This window comes from Aricia agestis, chromosome 18 (assembly GCF_905147365.1).
Source record: "Aricia agestis chromosome 18, ilAriAges1.1, whole genome shotgun sequence".
Lineage (NCBI taxonomy): Eukaryota > Metazoa > Arthropoda > Insecta > Lepidoptera > Lycaenidae > Aricia > Aricia agestis.
The window spans coordinates 11,668,055-11,685,862 of NC_056423.1; positions in this window are offsets into that span (position 1 = coordinate 11,668,055).

The following is a 17,808-nucleotide window of genomic DNA, read 5'->3' on the forward strand; positions in this document are numbered from 1 at the left end:
TTATTTTATAAGCTATTTTGTTTGTGAAAGAAGAGAGATTAAGTTGATGTTTATAATTATTCACTTATTTTGTTATAATGATTATAACATTTTCTTAGTGAGAGAGTTGGTTTTATAGATACTAATAAGTAACTAATTTTGATAAGTTCTTTTAGAAATCTTGTTCAAAATGTTAATTGTTACTTATCAGAGCTAATTGTTTTCATACTATTTTTATAGTAATACTAATAAGTAATTAAAAACTATTATTTTCTTTTCAATATTTTATTAAAAACGTTAATTGTTACTTATCGGAGCTAGATTGGACATAATATTTGATATTTCGTAAATAAAAATAATTAAAAAGTTTAATTTTGTTTTATTTATGAAGAATTATGAAATACTTACTCAAAGAAAATCTTAGAAAAACTGTGTGACACGGCACTACGCTTAGAGGCGGTCACGCCGACAGACGTAGCGTCATATAACACATTTCATAGGATGTTTGGTATGACACCACGTTCGAAGGCGGTCACGTCGACAGACGTAGTGTCATATAACACCCCACAGAAAACACGTGATATGACATCACGTTCGAAGGCGGTCACGTCGAGGAACGAACTGTCGTATCACACATTTTAAAAACTATCAAAGTGTATCACTACGTCGACAGGCGGGGGCGAAATTGTATGGGAAATTCATGTGTCAATTTGCATAGAAATTTGCGGCCCGCCTCTCGACGTACTGTCCCGGAACGTGTTAAGTAAGGTTTAATAATTCTTCTGAATTCTCTGTAATCGATATAGCCTTCGCTCCATCGAAACCCTCTATTTCTTTCTAACCACCGAACATTCTTTTTTTCATCATCGGTTAGCGCTGAGAATGGGTATGGTGGTTTAACATAAAATGTATGTGTATGCTGTCGAGTGGCTATACATAATTCTTTTACTAAAAAGTCGTTATTATTATTTTTAAATCCTTGTAAGTCAACGATTATTGTATTACTATTCATGATATTTTCTTAACGATATTACTCAAAGGCTTATACTCAAATATGCAGTCGTTTAAAATCAGACAATATGCAGCTGTCTGATCAGGTATTTCTTGGTCTGTTTCGATTTCTACTCTCACGTCGATTGAGCCTTTTAACGTTTCATGCTGTCGCGAACAGTCGATAACGAATAAGGGAGCAACGTCTCTGAATTCTTTCAAACTCATCAACGGCTCTGACCGACGTCCGTGATACGACTGTTGAAATCTGGCATACTGTTCGTATAATAAAGTGAATTTGTCTTCTGTAAAACTGACGTTTAATCCCTCATATGGATAGTATGACGAATTTAAAAACACTCTCACATCACGTACGTGACAGTGATCAAACTCCGCCATCGACAATTCACTGTTGTTTTTGCGGTTGGTTTGTAAAGCTAATACAACAAATCGCGGTTTTTCTATTTGAGATGAAGTTTTACCCAGTTACGATATGCTAATGGAATAGCTCGATCTTTTTCTGATTGTTTTAGTAAATTTATTCTTTCGCGATCAGATACTTTAATATGAGGTACTCTCCAGATAATTTTACTTATAACAATATCTTCCAAAACTTCTCCTGTTTTCAACTTGATTGCATTAAGGTTAGTGTTACATCTAAGCAACACTAACTCATGTTTGCAGTTAATGATAATTTTTTCATAATCTTCCGCAAATCCTAAAATCTTGTTTAGAGGAATGGATACAGGAAATTCTCCACCACTTGTATTATTTATACATTCTGGCGACCACCCCCAAACTCGAGCATATTTTGATTCGTTTTCATTTAAGGACAGATAAGACTTTATGGTCGTAGTTACACCTGCGTTTTTTATTTTATCTATTTCTACTCCATTTAATTCATATCTTATGTCTTGAAATAGAAATAACGCTGGATTATTAACGAAATGTACATTTGAAACCTTTTCTTTAGTTGTCCTGTTGTAGACAATTACTTTGCCTTCGATATACAAACTGCTGAGCGAAGGCAGCACATATAGGTCTTGTTGATTGATGGGGATTCGTATTTCATCATTCTTGTTGAAACTTGTTACATACGGTCTGTACGAATGATACTCAAAACTTTCGATGCTGTTGTCGTATGAGGTTTGTTGAGATATGTTTAAAATATTCATTTTATTAAACCAATTAGCTTGAGGTATTCTTTATTGCTTTTAGTAAGCTTCTTTTTTAACTGCTGTCGTGTGTCTTTGTGAGAAGATCTTTTAGGATTGACTTGGACATTTGATATGGCAGGGGTTTTATGAAAATTTATCATTTTTTTCTAAAATGTAAATACAATTGTACCTCTTCACCTCGTAAATTTATTTCTTTGTTATCAGCGTCTAACAGTCGTATATTGATGGAACTAATAGAAGTTTGATTGACTGGAAAATAAATTAAATTTTTTGGTATTTCTATTATTCGATAACCAGGAGGTACATTAGGTACAAATTCGTAAATAATATGGCTTGCTTTTCCGTTCACAAATGAACCACTAACTACATCACATTCAATCCTCACGATAGTTGTTGATAGAATGCTGACAGGATACTGTGAATCAGTGCTTATATTAGCTTTTATTGTTTCCATTCCAAAGCCTAGTATGTTGCCAATTGAATCATCTTTATTAAAATGAACGTCTTTAGAACAAAATATATTTGTTTTCAATGTGTTATTATTGCATCTTAGTTTAAGCAGTGTATTTTTTATGTTAGTTTTCAAATAATCACAAATATCTTGAAGCTCGTAGGACCCTTCAGGAATTTCGATCATTTCATTATCTCCGTAATAAAACTTGTTGTTTCGTCCATCAATATTAGGTATAGAGTTGAAAGTTGAAAAGTGCAAAAGACCACATTCATAGTCTCCAAGAAGTTCCAACGTCGGAGAATAGTTTGTCGTCAAAGAGGCTCCGCTCCCGGTTATAGATACAGTGAAAGACATTTTGATACTGACACGTTTATTTATTTTTAATATTATTTAAATGTTTCCTCCAATATTTAAAAAAAAATTTAATACATAGATGACCACAGTTTGTTGTTCCAAATGCTTGATGTCTGTTATAATTATAGTTTATGGGCAAATTATACATATATTTCATCAGTTCTCATGGTGGTTTTAAATTACCAAAGCTATCATAGTATTCAAAGTAGCTGTTTTGTTTTACATAGGCTACCCAATGTGTGCCAGGATTCACGTTACTATCTAAATTTACAATTCCACATTCTATTTTTCTAGGTTTTAAAGGCAACTTATCTCTCATGTAAACGCCGCGAAAGTATGGAATATCACTAGCATACTCCAATATGTCTAAATTCGCGAGCGCACGCCTGGGCAGCCGCCTAATTAGTTTTTTGATGGGTTCAAATATAACCCTGCTCCTTTTTTATGAGGTTTAATATATAATCCTTTTCCAAGAGCGACCGCTTCCATCATTCTCTTGTGTCTTTCAGATTCTTGGAGACTCTTTTGTGCCGCTTTAGAATCGTTTACGGCTTTGGCTATACATTATTACGACTGTAACCCAAAGTTCCTAGATAGAAGGTTTTGCAAACATTCAGTTTAGTTCCTATTTTAGTTGACAGAAAATAAGAAATGGTTACATCTCGTGGCAGCTTTCGGTTTTCACCAGCAATGGTTTTTCTCTTAATCTGTTCTTTAGATGTATTATTTATAATGAAATATTGCTGCTCTTTCCAAGACATATCATATATGTAATAACCATTATCAATAGATCTGTCAGGACAGCCTACAGCGTAACAGGCAACACTGCCCCGGTGGATAGACGAAGAACCAATCCTAACCCAAAAAAGGTCGACGATTCTATAATTGTGGAACATATAAACTCATTTAATCCATCAATATCTCACTACAGACGAGTCACGCTCCAAATAGAAAATAGGTTTCATCTGATCTAACTATGACTAAAATGTATAATGATTTTTGCGAAAAGTAAAACATGAATGAGCTTCCCAACAATCAACAGATATCTTATGATTACTACAGAAAAGTTGTGAAAAAATTAAATATATCTTTTACGAAATTGGGCAACGAAGAATGTGAGACGTGTGAAAAATATTTTATTCACAATCCAGAGCACTATGAAAAAAGACACAGAAACTGCCAAGAATGCCGGGACTACGAACGGCACCGGGAAAAATTTATATCAGCCAGGGATGCCTACAAAACGGATGTTCAAAAACAAAATATAGCGAACGCTAATTCTGATGAAGCTTATTATGCGGTTGATTTGGAAAAATAATTATGCTGCCTCGCCTTGAACAATTTAAAGTTGTTATGTTTTGTCCGATATTAATCGTTTTTAACGAAAGTTTCGTACCAATTGGAGACAAAAAAAACAACACCTCGTCTCAAACCTACTCCGCGATATGGCATGAAGCTGTCTCAGGTCGTAAAGTGAAAGACATAACCAGCTGCTTCAGAGCTTTTTTTCAGGAAAATACAGATTTGAAACATTTTGTTCTCTGGTTGGACAACTGTGCAGGGCAAAATAAAAATTGGACTTTATTATATTCGTATTTGCTCTTTCTGGTCAATTCAGTCGAAGTTAATTATGAAACGATTACTTTATAATATTTACAAACCGGCCACACGCACATGGCTGCAGACGAATTCCATCACCAGGTGGAATTGTCTATGAAAAAAATGAAACAGTTGTATGATTTTGAGGACATTCACCGAGCAGTATTAAGCACTAGAAAAAACATAACAGTAAAAGTAATGAATGTGGGTGATTTTTGTGATTTTCAAGATTGTTCTTCAGTATACAAACTGCAAAATTCTTCACCGAGAGCATATTTGAGTGATACGAGTATGTGTACAGTAACATTTACCAGAGGCACCCACGTTCTGCGCTATAAGACTGACTTTTTTAAAGAGAAAGAGTACACTCTTGACTTTTTGAAAGTAAAAAATATAAAATGTGGAGTACCACCACCAAACCCCAAGACGGAATATAGAGGCATTACTCACGAGCGCAAGTCAGCAATCATACAACGTCTGACACCCTTAATGCCTGACAACCGAAAATTATTTTGGTATGATCTACGAACTAATAATAACAGTGTTGATCTCACTCAAAATGATGAAGACTGATATTTTTATTCTCATTTTTTTCCCAATAGGTCGAATACCCCAGGGTATTAGAAATAAGCATATCTTACGGTCTATTTTTTATAAAAAATTTATTAGAATTAAGGATTAAGGAAAGTTCCTACTTAAAAACTACTTTATATCATACCTTCACAGTGGTGACCCCAACAAACAACGTGGTAGTGGAGTGCCGCGTGTCGTGTACGCGCGTGGAAATCGGGAGTGACTATAAACATTTCCGTCGACTTTTGTGTGAATAGCAAATATGGCTCAGCAAGGTGCTGTGCTGGCCGTCTCCGACACCAAGGATTTGGATAACCTGGCAGCTGTGGCATACAAGGTCTTCGAGACGACGAGAGCAGTTCACGTAAGTGAAGTCAAGCGACTTCACCAGCAACCGTCGTCCAGTTCGAGGGATACCGACCTGCTGATGGCCGAGATAGCCAAGATTAGCATGAAGCTGGCAGACATGGCAGGATCTATAAAAATGTTTGGTATAAAAAAATATACATTTGCAGTGTCAGTATGGACATAATAATGTGAAGTGTTATTGTTCCAATTATCGCCTGATGAGATAAATTGAAACAAAGCCAGAATATTTGAAAATTCCGTTATTTTGTGTAAAATTTCGAATAGCCCCACTAATGCGATATTTGGAACGGCACCTTTGAATTAGGGTAGGTTCGTGATTTTTAATGAATATACGTTTAATATGTACCAGTATGGGAAGTTACCAGTGAGATATGTTACTAGTAATCATTAAAGTACAATTACATGTACTTAGTTCGTTTTAATAATAATTTTTCACAAAATGTTGTGCCAAATAGCCCCACTTTACGGTAAGCATTTTCAAAACATAGCTCGCAGCATGCGTCTTTAGTACGATTTTCAAAACATAGCTCGCAGCATGCGTCTTTAGTACGTACGTGAGATTTGTAGCACCCAACCTTTTTTCTGGCTGTAATTAGGAAGTTTAAATATATTTCAAAGGCTAGAAAAAACCTTTATTTTGTCGATGCATTTAACATTTTAGCTCTTACTTAAATAAATTCTCAACAAATGTAGAAAAAAATCGGTCTATTTTACAAATTTTTGGAGATATTCAAACGTTTTAAAGTACTTAAAACTTATCATTTCTCTAAAAATTTTAGAGGATACACCAGGGGCTAGAGAAATGAAAAAAAAGTACGTGTAATATCTATAGCTGTCTCCCTTACCTCAAGCCTATACCGCAGAACGCGATAGACACAACTGCAGAAAATCCAGAAAATCAACGATTCGTTGTCCCCTGATTCCTTCTCCAAAACTTAACCGATCTAAGTACTTTTTTAATTAAAGATTAAAAAAAGGCTTGAGCTGTGTTCCTATGTTTTGCTTTTTTTTGTATATTCTAGCCAAATCTATTTTCTGGACGTTTGAACACAGCGGAAAATCTGGCCATTTTTTTGGGTTTTTGAACGTTCATATCTTATTTAATAATTAAATTATGAAAAAGAAGAAAACATAGGGACATTGTATTAGTGGCCGTAGATATTCAGGAAAAAAAATATAACTCTACTAGCATTATCCAGGGAGGAAACAGGGGACAACGTTTGTATGGAAAAAACTGCGGTGTGGACTCCTCTTAATACGCACAATAAGTACGTTTTACACACTTTTTGTTACAACCTTTAAATCCTTCCAAACCCTTTTATCTTGGTTACGACGAGCGTTAATCTCTAAAAACTTTTCAAAAATGTTATAGTTGTATTTAGCTAAGCACAGCAAATTTTCTTTTTTAGAAAATGATACATTTTATTAATATTTAGGTATTCTACTACCTGTACACGTAAAATTTTCCGTTGGTTTTATTCATTTATCGATATAAAAGTGATATACAAAGTTTGCATGTTCATTCAGTTCAGTCAGTAAGGGAAAGATTTAGTGTTTTTACGCCTAAGTATTTTGTATTCCAATGAGATACTTCATATAATAAGTGTAAAATATTGTTCTCTTTTTAGTTTCACACTATCATTTTGATAATAATTACGTAAAAGTAGTCAAAATCGTAATTTTCCATGACGTTGCACTGCGGTACATGCACACATACTCAAGAAGTCCGCCATCTTCTTTGTATAAATGCAAAAACTTTTGAACGGACCGTTACGCAAACATACAGCATGGTACAGAAATTCAAACAATATGTAATATTTTATTTTATTTTTCGTTAACTCCCAAGCGGTCGGATTCGACCGCGTAAACAATTGAATTCCAAGTTAAGAGGCTGCGTGCCACAAAATATAACACTAAAATATTTTTTAGTACTTATTTAAATATTTTGTAGTAAATTATTATTTATACATTTTTTAGTGTTACGTGTTCAAATATTTAGTAGTATTTATTTTAATTAATTTTTGTTAAGAGGCCGCGTGCCACAAAATATAACACTAAAATATTTTTTAGTACTTATTTAAATATTTTGTAGTAAATTACTATTTATACATTTTGTAGTGTTTTACTTTATTTTTAGTGTTCAAATATTTAGTAGTATTTATTTTAATTAATTTTTTATTAATTATTAAGAGGCCGGGTGCCATCGAAATTCTCATACATACGTAATATATTTTTTAGTATCTGAATATTTTGTAATTACTATTACTATTATTTTTTACTATTTATATATATATATATATATATATATATATATATATATATATATATATATATATATATATATATATATATATATATATATATATATATATATATATATATATATATTTAGAAGTAAATTTACCTTAAATGATTATTTTAATTAATTTTTTATTAATTATTAAGAGGCCGGGTGCCATCGAAATTCTCATACATACGTAATACCAAAATCATTTTCTCATACGAAAATAATTAACATGTTGGAGTTATTTTTCAGCTTAAAATAGTAATTACCTAGGTCCCTACGTAAAAATTTACTACAAAATATAACACTTAAATATATTTCAGTATTTTTTACTCTTAAAAATATTTTTTAGTATCTGAATATATTGTAATTATTGTTCATAACATAAAAAAATATTACAAAAATTCCTGTAACTATTTTCTTACGCCGGTTCTTCTCGCCGGGATAGTTCCCAAACCGGTAGTAGGCACCAGTGGTATCAACGTTCTGAAAGCATTTGTTACAAATCTATTCGGAAATCAAACAATTTTTATTTCCGAATAGATTTGTTTGTGTTTCAGGAAAATGGACACTCCGATCGCTCTAGTCATCGGGAAGGAGGTGACCCGTACGCCGGAGGGAACTCTGGTGGTCACTGATGATGTGGTCTTGCAAAGAAGTGCATCAGGGCGCATAATGGTATGTTATAAATAACACATTTTGAACATTTATCCCTCAGCATAGGCTACATTTTTAAAAGATAAGAAGTAATCATGGTGATCACGGCCTTTTATAGGTTAACATTCAAGTATGTAAATGTATTTTACAGAGTTATCGCCCTGAGCACCTCAGCGTCTCGGACGACTTGATGTTGTTTGACGCAATGCAGGAGGAGCCGTCCGAGGAACCTGTGAGCATGTTTCTTTTATTACTAAATTGACTAATCTTATTGTCTTTATTTCGCATGATCGGGGATGTGGGTTAATCCATACTAATATTATAAAATATCTCATTCCTACTAAATATTGATTATTTAGTAGGAATGAAAATCAGCAATCATTTGAGTTGTGGGTTTAAGTTCTTATAAATGATTGTTAAGCAATTAACCGTTTTATGGGTGCTATGGGATAATGTGGTTGCATGTTTTGCTAGGATGTCGACGACGCACTTGCCGAGGCTTTCGCTGATTCGGGCAGTGAGGCGGAGGAGGATGAGGATATACCCGAGGAGTTCCAGGACGCAGAATCCGTCCAATCAAATGCTATATTTGATTGGACGGATGATTATTCCTTATTTCGGGGCGCTCAAGAGGAGTTCCATGAGAGTGCTGGTCCCAAAATTGAGGGAACACGCCCTATAGAGCTGTTCACTCAATTATTTGACGAGCCTCTCATGGAACTCATCGAGGCGGAAACAAATAAGTTCGCCGAAAATAAGATTTCGGCTTATTTTGAGACTGCGGCAGATTTACCGCCGAAAAGCCGGCTACATCAGTGGTCCGAGACCACGGTAGCCGAGCTCTACAGATTAATCGCGGTGATGATATTGATGGGCATGTGTGTACGGGGTCGAGTAGATGAATACTGGAGCACCGGAACCCTGGGCATGCCCGGATTCCGGACCATAATGAGCAAGGACCGCTTTCTGCTCCTAATGCGGTTCCTACATTTTGTAGACAACGACAGCATAAGCTGCCGTGGTCCCGAGCGCAAGCTAGCAAAAATTAAGCCGGTTTTGGACCGTTTAAACGCCGCGTTTAAAGCCGCTTACACGCCTCGCCGAGAAGTCAGCATTGACGAATCGTTGCTGCTTTGGAAGGGTCACCTTAGTTGGATCCAATGCATTCGCACCAAAGCAGCACGATTCGGCATTAAAAGCTACGAACTGTGCGAGGCGGTAACCGGATACGTATTAAATATAATTATTTATACCGGGAAGGGTACGTTAGGTACCACTGTTGACCATGGTTTCAGGTCATCAACAGCCAAAATAGTTCTTGAACTTTTCAAGGACTATCTTGGTAAGGGCTATAAGCTCTTTATGGATAACTTTTATAATTCAATCACCTTATGTAGATTTTTGAAATCCCAGAGGACCGACGTGGTCGGAACTTTGAACCGCCGGCGTGTCGACTGTCCTCCGGAGATCAAAACTTTGCAGGAAAAACGGGTGCAAAGAGGCGCTGTGGAAAGCCGACACTGTGGTGACGTTTCCGTTGTCGCGTGGAAAGACGTAAGGCTTGTTACCACAGTGTCGACATGCCACAACGCTAATATGGCTCCAGGCCGACGAGCAGGTCAGGACGTCGACAAACCGGAGGTTGTTCACGAGTACAACCGGTACATGGGCGGTGTTGACCTCAAGGATCAGAAACTTTCCATGTATTTATTAGAAAGAAAACGTGGGATAAAGTGGTATGTCAAAGTCTTTCGCCGGCTTCTTAATATATCTGTTTTAAATTCATATATTATATATTGCTCCAACATTGGCCAAAACAAAAAAATGACGCACAGGCAGTTTCGCTATAAGCTGGCAGAAGAGCTTTGTGCTCAGTATGGTGTAAACTCGGTGAGCCGAGCAGGGCCTCTCCATGCGGAGCCCTGTATCCGACTCGACAAATCGGTTGAACACTGTCCTGAGCACAAAGAAGTTTCCAGAAGTTCTAATAAAGACGTTCGGTATCAACGAGGTCTATGCGCCCGTTGCGTGTTCAAAAAGGTTAGGAAAAATTGTAATACAATGTGTGACCAATGCAAAGTTTTTCTCTGTATTGGTCAATGTTGGAAAGAATACCATAATTTAGACACCCTTTAATATGTAGGTATTTGATATTTATAGGTATAGGTATTTTATAATATTATAAGGGGTGTCAAACGAGCAAACGGGAAAGCAACTACCGTCGCCCATGCACACTCAACATCAGAAAAGCCGCGCGAAGTTAGAAGTTACGCGAAAAATGCACGGTGGATCAAATTGCTGTGTGTTCTGTGTAAATATTCCACGTTTTTTATATATATATATATATTTTTTTATATATTACAGTTTTATTATTTATATTATTTATTACAGTGTTTCTGATTCTTGCGATCAACACCACCAATTGTAATTTTCAATCCTTTTTGAATAAAAATATATTTTATTTATTGCATCCGGGAGCATTAATTGTAATTTTCCATCTTTTTAGTAAAAGTGCGAGTTTCGTACCCGAACCGGACCTCGGGATCAGTAATTGTAATTTTCTATGTTTTTAGTAAAAGTGCGAGTTTCGTACCCGAACCGGTGGTCGTATTAGTTTCTTCGTTATTTTTCGATTTTCTCGATTCGTTCGATTTTAATATATTTTATTTATTGCCTCGGGACCAGTAATTGTAATTTTTCATATTTTTAGTAAAAGTTCGAGTTTCTTACGCACATGCCCATTAGTATAGCTAAATTAATAATAGGCGAACTTGTTGTGTTTCACATTTAATAAGCAGCAGGGCTAAAATGGTCGCTTTGTAGAATCATGATATGAATCATAATATGATTCATTTTTCTAAAATCGAAAAATGCAACTCTACTTGCAATTAATTTCTGTATTTTGTACTGATTTGACATATTTTGTTAGTTTGACAGTTTTGACAATTCATTTGCTGAATTTATTGAGAATAACTGCTAATTTTAGCCCCGCAGAGCTTGTTTTATTTGTAAATAAGCTTGTTTATACAGCATGACTGGTGAGACATGACCGATACCTACTACTCGGTAGTCGATTCTCATTATATAATAATTATGTAATAAAACTACTATATCCTAATATCACGTCCTCGAGTATCGAACATGTCTCACTCTCAGTCATGCTGTATTTTGTGAACTTTTTCTGTGTGTAGTCCGTCAAGAAAGTCATGACAGGCGGTAAAATTTTCTAAACGTAATCACGCTTATAAGGTGTATTTTTTGCTTTGTATTTTCACAGAGAACGCTTATTACATTTTAAATATTGTCACCTTGCACATTTTTATCTCGAATTAATAAAGTTCTCATATTTTTTATTTCATTTAAAATTTTTCCCGCCTGTCGACTTTCTTGACAGACTATAATATATTTGATTTGATTTTGTTTCTATTTGTAAATAAGCCTGTTTATACAGCATGACTGGCGAGACATGACCGATACCTACTTAAGGAGAGTACTCGGTAGTCGATTCTCATTATATAATAATTATGTAATATTTTTTTCAACTACTATAATAGCCTAATATCACGTCCTCGAGTATCGAACATGTCTCACTCCCAGTCATGCTGTATTTTGGGAACTTTTCCTTTTTTTTTTTTATGTTGCAGATATGGCGAGTCGTGGTGCCGCCTGGTTGACCTGGCGAGACGATCATCTGGCGACAAGATCGACAAGAGAGATCGTTAAATTTGGTAATATTTTATGTTTATATTTAATTATATTTTATTAATATAAACATGGATTCACAAATAATTTGATAGAATATTTTTATTTGTTGTCACAATTATTTATAAGATTTAACAATACAATGAATATATTACTATATGACATATCACTTTTCAGATCTCAAGATTAGAAAGAGTTTGTGCTGCTTGCTGGAGGTCAGCTGAAAGAGAAGTGCGACGTCATGATGAACAAGACTCAAGTGAATCTAATTTAAATGTTTGTGTGATCATGTTCACATTTTGAAAAATGCAGCCCTTTGTGTTTCTGCCCATTTGTTTCTGTTCTTTAGAACTATGTATGCTTTTTCAAATATATCCCACATTATGCTGATATACTGCAAAATGTGAATTACTGAATTAGGTACTTGTATGTAATTAATTATTATTGTTCTTAGAATTATGAAGTCCTTTGTGTTGTCATTTTATATGCACTGCAAAATGTAATCACTGAATTACATAATACTGTTTATGTAAATGCGTTCTTTTTAAAACATTATATTATTTTACTTGTACATACTTTAATTAATATTATTAATATTTTTATTATTATTAATACTAGTGATAATACTAATTGTTTTTCATCTGACTTGTGTGTGGTAACATTTCTAGGTGCGTCTAACTGGGCGGCTCGGCAGGAGCGTTGTACGGAAGACTAGTGATTTGTTGTTTTATGTGTAACTAACAACAAATCACTAATCTCCCTACAAAGCACTGCATTATCGTCGGCGGCGCGTTGTGAATGAGAAATAAGCACAGATACGGTTAGTAAGTAGTCACTAACCGAATCTTTGCTTAATTCTCATTTTTGATTTACAATTATGTAACTATTACCTTTTTTATAATTATTGTATTAGATGTTTATTGACATTGTAATTTTTCTTACATAGCTGTAAGCCATTGTAATTTTCCATCTTTTTAGTAAAAGATGGCCCCGCTGCGAGTTTCTTACGCCGGTTCTTCTCGCCGGGTTAGTTCCCGAACCGGTGGTAGGCAACGTAGGCAACAAAAGTCTTATAAGTTTATGAATAAAAAGATATTTTATAAATTTGTGTTGTTTTTTTTAATGATGAATACATCATACAACATACTCCAACTCTCGAATCATAACTTTTGATAAAATAATAATTACCTAGGTTCCTGCGTAAAAATAGTATAAAAAACTAAAAAATATTTTTTAGTGTTATATTTTATAGTAATTTTTTTACGCAGGAACCTAGGTAACTACTATTTGAAGCTGAAAAATAACTCAAACATGTTAAATATTTTCATATGAAAAAATGATTTTCGTATTACGTATGTATGAGAATTTCGATGACACTCGGCCTCTTAATAATTAATAAAAATTAATTAAAATAATTATTGAAGGTAAATTCACTACTAAATAATAATCAATATTTCGACCTCTAATGTTCGCAATCATTTTTTACTCCTCCTAAAAATATACGATAAGTTTTCCATATACCGATAATTTACAGTAATATTATAATATTGTACATAAAAGAAATCCTACTAAATATTAGACTGAGGTAAAGTAAAGTATACAGTAATATTATAATATTGTACATAAAAAAAATATTCCTACTAAATATTGTAGATGAAATATGAACATTCTGTATACCGCACAGATCTGTGCTTCCCGCATACGAGCGCTTAAAAATTCTGTTTTTGGTTAATTTTCAATGTAAAAAATCGGATAAGAGTCATTAAATAACAGGAACAAGAAAAAATTTTTTTTTCTTTACTGGTTTTATATAAGTATGGTGAAATATTAATTTTTAATTAAGTAACTAAAAAATAAAAAGCACAAAAAAATTTTTGCTAAACTTTGCAAGTTATAGTGTAAAAAATAAAATGAGACCTCTAACACAACAATCCATTCACTATTACAATTTTTGGAGGTTAAAACCTCTGGCGACTCCACTACTATGTATACTACAAGATGTAAGTGTAAGCACTGTTATACTTGAAGCCATCAAATGAGCCCTCATAGTAAAAGTTGTTCATTTTGACGGGCTCATTTGATGGTTTCACGGAAAACGGTGTTTACACAACATACTGTATAATATAATCAATAATAATATCAATATTAGTGGTTAGGTCAATATTATATTAGTGTACAATAATGACCCACTGATCGTACATTACCATTATAATAATTATAATGATTCATATTATGAACTCTTTGTGATCAACTACAGTTGAACAAATATATCTATCTCACATTTTCTTCAGGATTACAAATACCTAATTTGTATTTTTGTTTTAGTGACCTATTGGGCTCTGCTCCAATAGAACATCATGACGAAGACGGCAGTTCTTCAGCGGAAAGTGAGGACACTTCGGAGGACTCCGGGCCTGAGGACGCAGAGGAATGGAGCGACCAGAACACGTTCCGCGACATCCCTTTTATCAGCAGAGCGGTTATCAACGCCGGACCAGCTGAGTCCCCGATAGATTTTTTTAATTTATTATTTAACACCAGTTTTATTACGATTTTAGTCAATAGTGTAAATACCCTTGCTTTGAGGGTTTTACTGGAGGCAACGCACAACAGTAGTAGGATTAATAGATGGAAGAACACAAACTTTGAGGAAATGGCAATTTTTTTGGCTTTATTATTCCATATGGGTACGATAAAGTTAAACAGAATTAATGATTACTGGAGCACTCATCCACTTTTTTCATTGTGTTTTAAAAACTATATGAGCCGAGACAGATTTTTGCTGATTTTGCGTTGCCTTTCATTTCAAAATCATCATCCAATTGCCGACCATAATCCACTCCCAATTACCAAGCCGAATCATTATACCAAACCGATCATTGATTATTTTAATAACACAATGCGTGATATTGTTGTTCCATCTAGGAATTTGACTATTGACGAGAGCGTTGTTTTATGGCTGTGTGGATGTGGTTTTTATAAATATTGTGTTAAAATATATGTTTTGACTGAGTCCACTGGTATGTGTCTGAAAATGCATATGTATTGTGGTTCAAATGATCATCTTCTTAGTGGAAGAGGTCACGTTGATAAAGGAGTTCATATGATGCTTACAGACTATTACCATTTGGGCTATTCTTTATACGTCGACAATTATTACACAAGCGTTGCTCTTGCACAAAATCTTTTAAATAAGAATACCTATATGACGGGTACTCTTCGAGCTAAACGATCTGGCAATCCTTCGCATGTTAATGAGCCTCTGGCGAGAGGGTCTTGCGGGTCAAAATTTAATTCTACCGGAGTATGTGTGACGAAATATGTAGATAGGAGGCCTGTGTTATTGATATCTACGGAACATCAGAAAACCCAACGTTATTGTTGCCTACAACAAAAACATGAAAGGCGTTGATAACAAAGACCAAATGTTATCTTATTATAGCTGTTATAATAAATCAATGCGGTGGTACAAAAAAATTGTGATCCACGTCATGCAAGTCATGATGTTAAATTTATTTAGACTATATCAAGCTTCTGAGATGCAAGCTGGCGTAAGGGATAGTAGAATTACATCCCTATATGACTTTAGGTTGTCAATAATAACTAAAATTTTAAATGTTGCTCCGTCACGACGACCATCACCGGGAGGCGGACCCATTAGGTTGCGAGATGGTGGTCGCATACAATATGTCATTACGCCTTTGCCCAAAAATAGCTCAAATAAAACTATGAGACGACGTTGTACAAATTGCATTGACAAAGTAAAATATTCGTAGAAATACATGTTACTTTTGTCCACTTTGTCCAAATAAACCAGGTCTTTGTATCGATTGTTTTGCCGAATTTCATAATTATTAATATCATTATTTATAATAATGATTTTTGTGGTAGTTAGTAAGTTTAAGTATTTAAGGTTTTTTGAATATTTTATTTAACACAAGGCAATTGAGCTAAGTATATATTTACCTTCATGTTTTAAAACCTGTACTAGAAGAAAGAAAATTGATTCCAGACTATCAATTTGGCTTTAGAGAAAAACACTCTACGACTGACCAAGTTCACAGAATAACTGCAGTAATAGAAAAAGCACTAGAGGAAAATAAAGTCTGCACAACAGTGTTTTTGGGCGTTGCGCAGGCTTTTGATAAGGTTTGGCATGAGGGACTAATTAAAAAAATTCGAAAACTCCTCCCAAAACAGTTTGCTGATATCCTAGAGTTTTACCTAGTGCGAAGAATGTTTATGGTGAGACAAGATGAAGCATACTCAGAGCCGAAACATATAAAAGCTGGAGTACCTCAAGGAAGTGTCCTAGGCCCGGTCCTGTACCTACTTTACACTTCAGATATTCCAAAAATAGAAAACAGCACCATTGCGACCTTTGCAGATGACACAGCAATAATGGCTACAGGTGACACTCAAGCAGAATCAGTGAAAAAAGTTCAGAAAGCTATTAACACCATATATGACTGGATGAAAAAGTGGCGAATAAAACTAAATGAAACAAAATCTGTTCATGTTGATTTTACGAATAAAAGACCAAACTATAATCCGGTATTCATTAACAATACTGCAATACCGCACGAAAACACCGCTAAATATCTCGGCATGACCCTGGACGCAAAGCTTCGCTGGAAATCTCATGTCAAAAAGAAGCGCGAAGAGTTGGAGCTTCTCTATAGGAAAATGTACTGGCTGATTGGGAAAGAGTCATCCCTATCCATCAGTAACAAAATACTCTTGTATAAGCAAGTCCTTATGCCCGTATGGACTTATGGTATTCAGCTATGGGGCTGTACTAAAAAGACTAATACCATGATGATACAAAGATTCCAAAACAAAGTACTCAGAGGAATTGTGAATGCACCCTGGTACATTAGAAATGAAGACCTACATCGGGACCTTAATGTGGATAAGGTCTCTACAGTTATAAAAAGATACGCCGAAGCCCACGAAAAGAGACTTCACCATCACGTGAATGTCGAGGCCATCCAGCTCCTCGACACCACGGACTTAGTTAGAAGACTGAAAAGGACAAAACCTTTTGAGTTAGTGTATTAAGTGCTTAAATCAGTGTGAAAATCGTAAAGTGACTGTGACGAACACAAACAATAATGTGTATTCTCCTTTATGGAGACTTTAAGAAAGTGTTGATGGACACAATCTTAGTTAACTCTACCTAGCAGATTAAGTTAATGTAAAATTACTTATTAGTCGTAGTTAGGCTAGATTGTAATATTATAAAATACTTATACAGGTATTTTATGTAAAAAAAAAAATGTTTTTAAGCATAAATTTTACTATGTAGATTTTAGAGATAGGTAAGTGTAGCCATAGAGCCTTCTGGAAATATATTATACTGTAATTTACAATGTTCCTAGTTTATTTTGCATGATTTAAATTTTATTATTGTTAATTATTAAGGTATTAAGACATCAACGGTTCACATGTTAGCCAATCATTTGTAAATTTATGTTGATTCCAATTTTTTAAGTACGCTGTACCTAATAGTAAATTTCAGTGCTTTATTATTGCAGTTACGCGTACAGTCTAATATATTATTGTTTTTAGTTTTATTACGACGGTCCTAAGCCCGTATAACGGTATAAAATACGAAGGGAAAATTGGAATCATAAATATAGGTACACTGGCTTTTCAATTTGTTATAT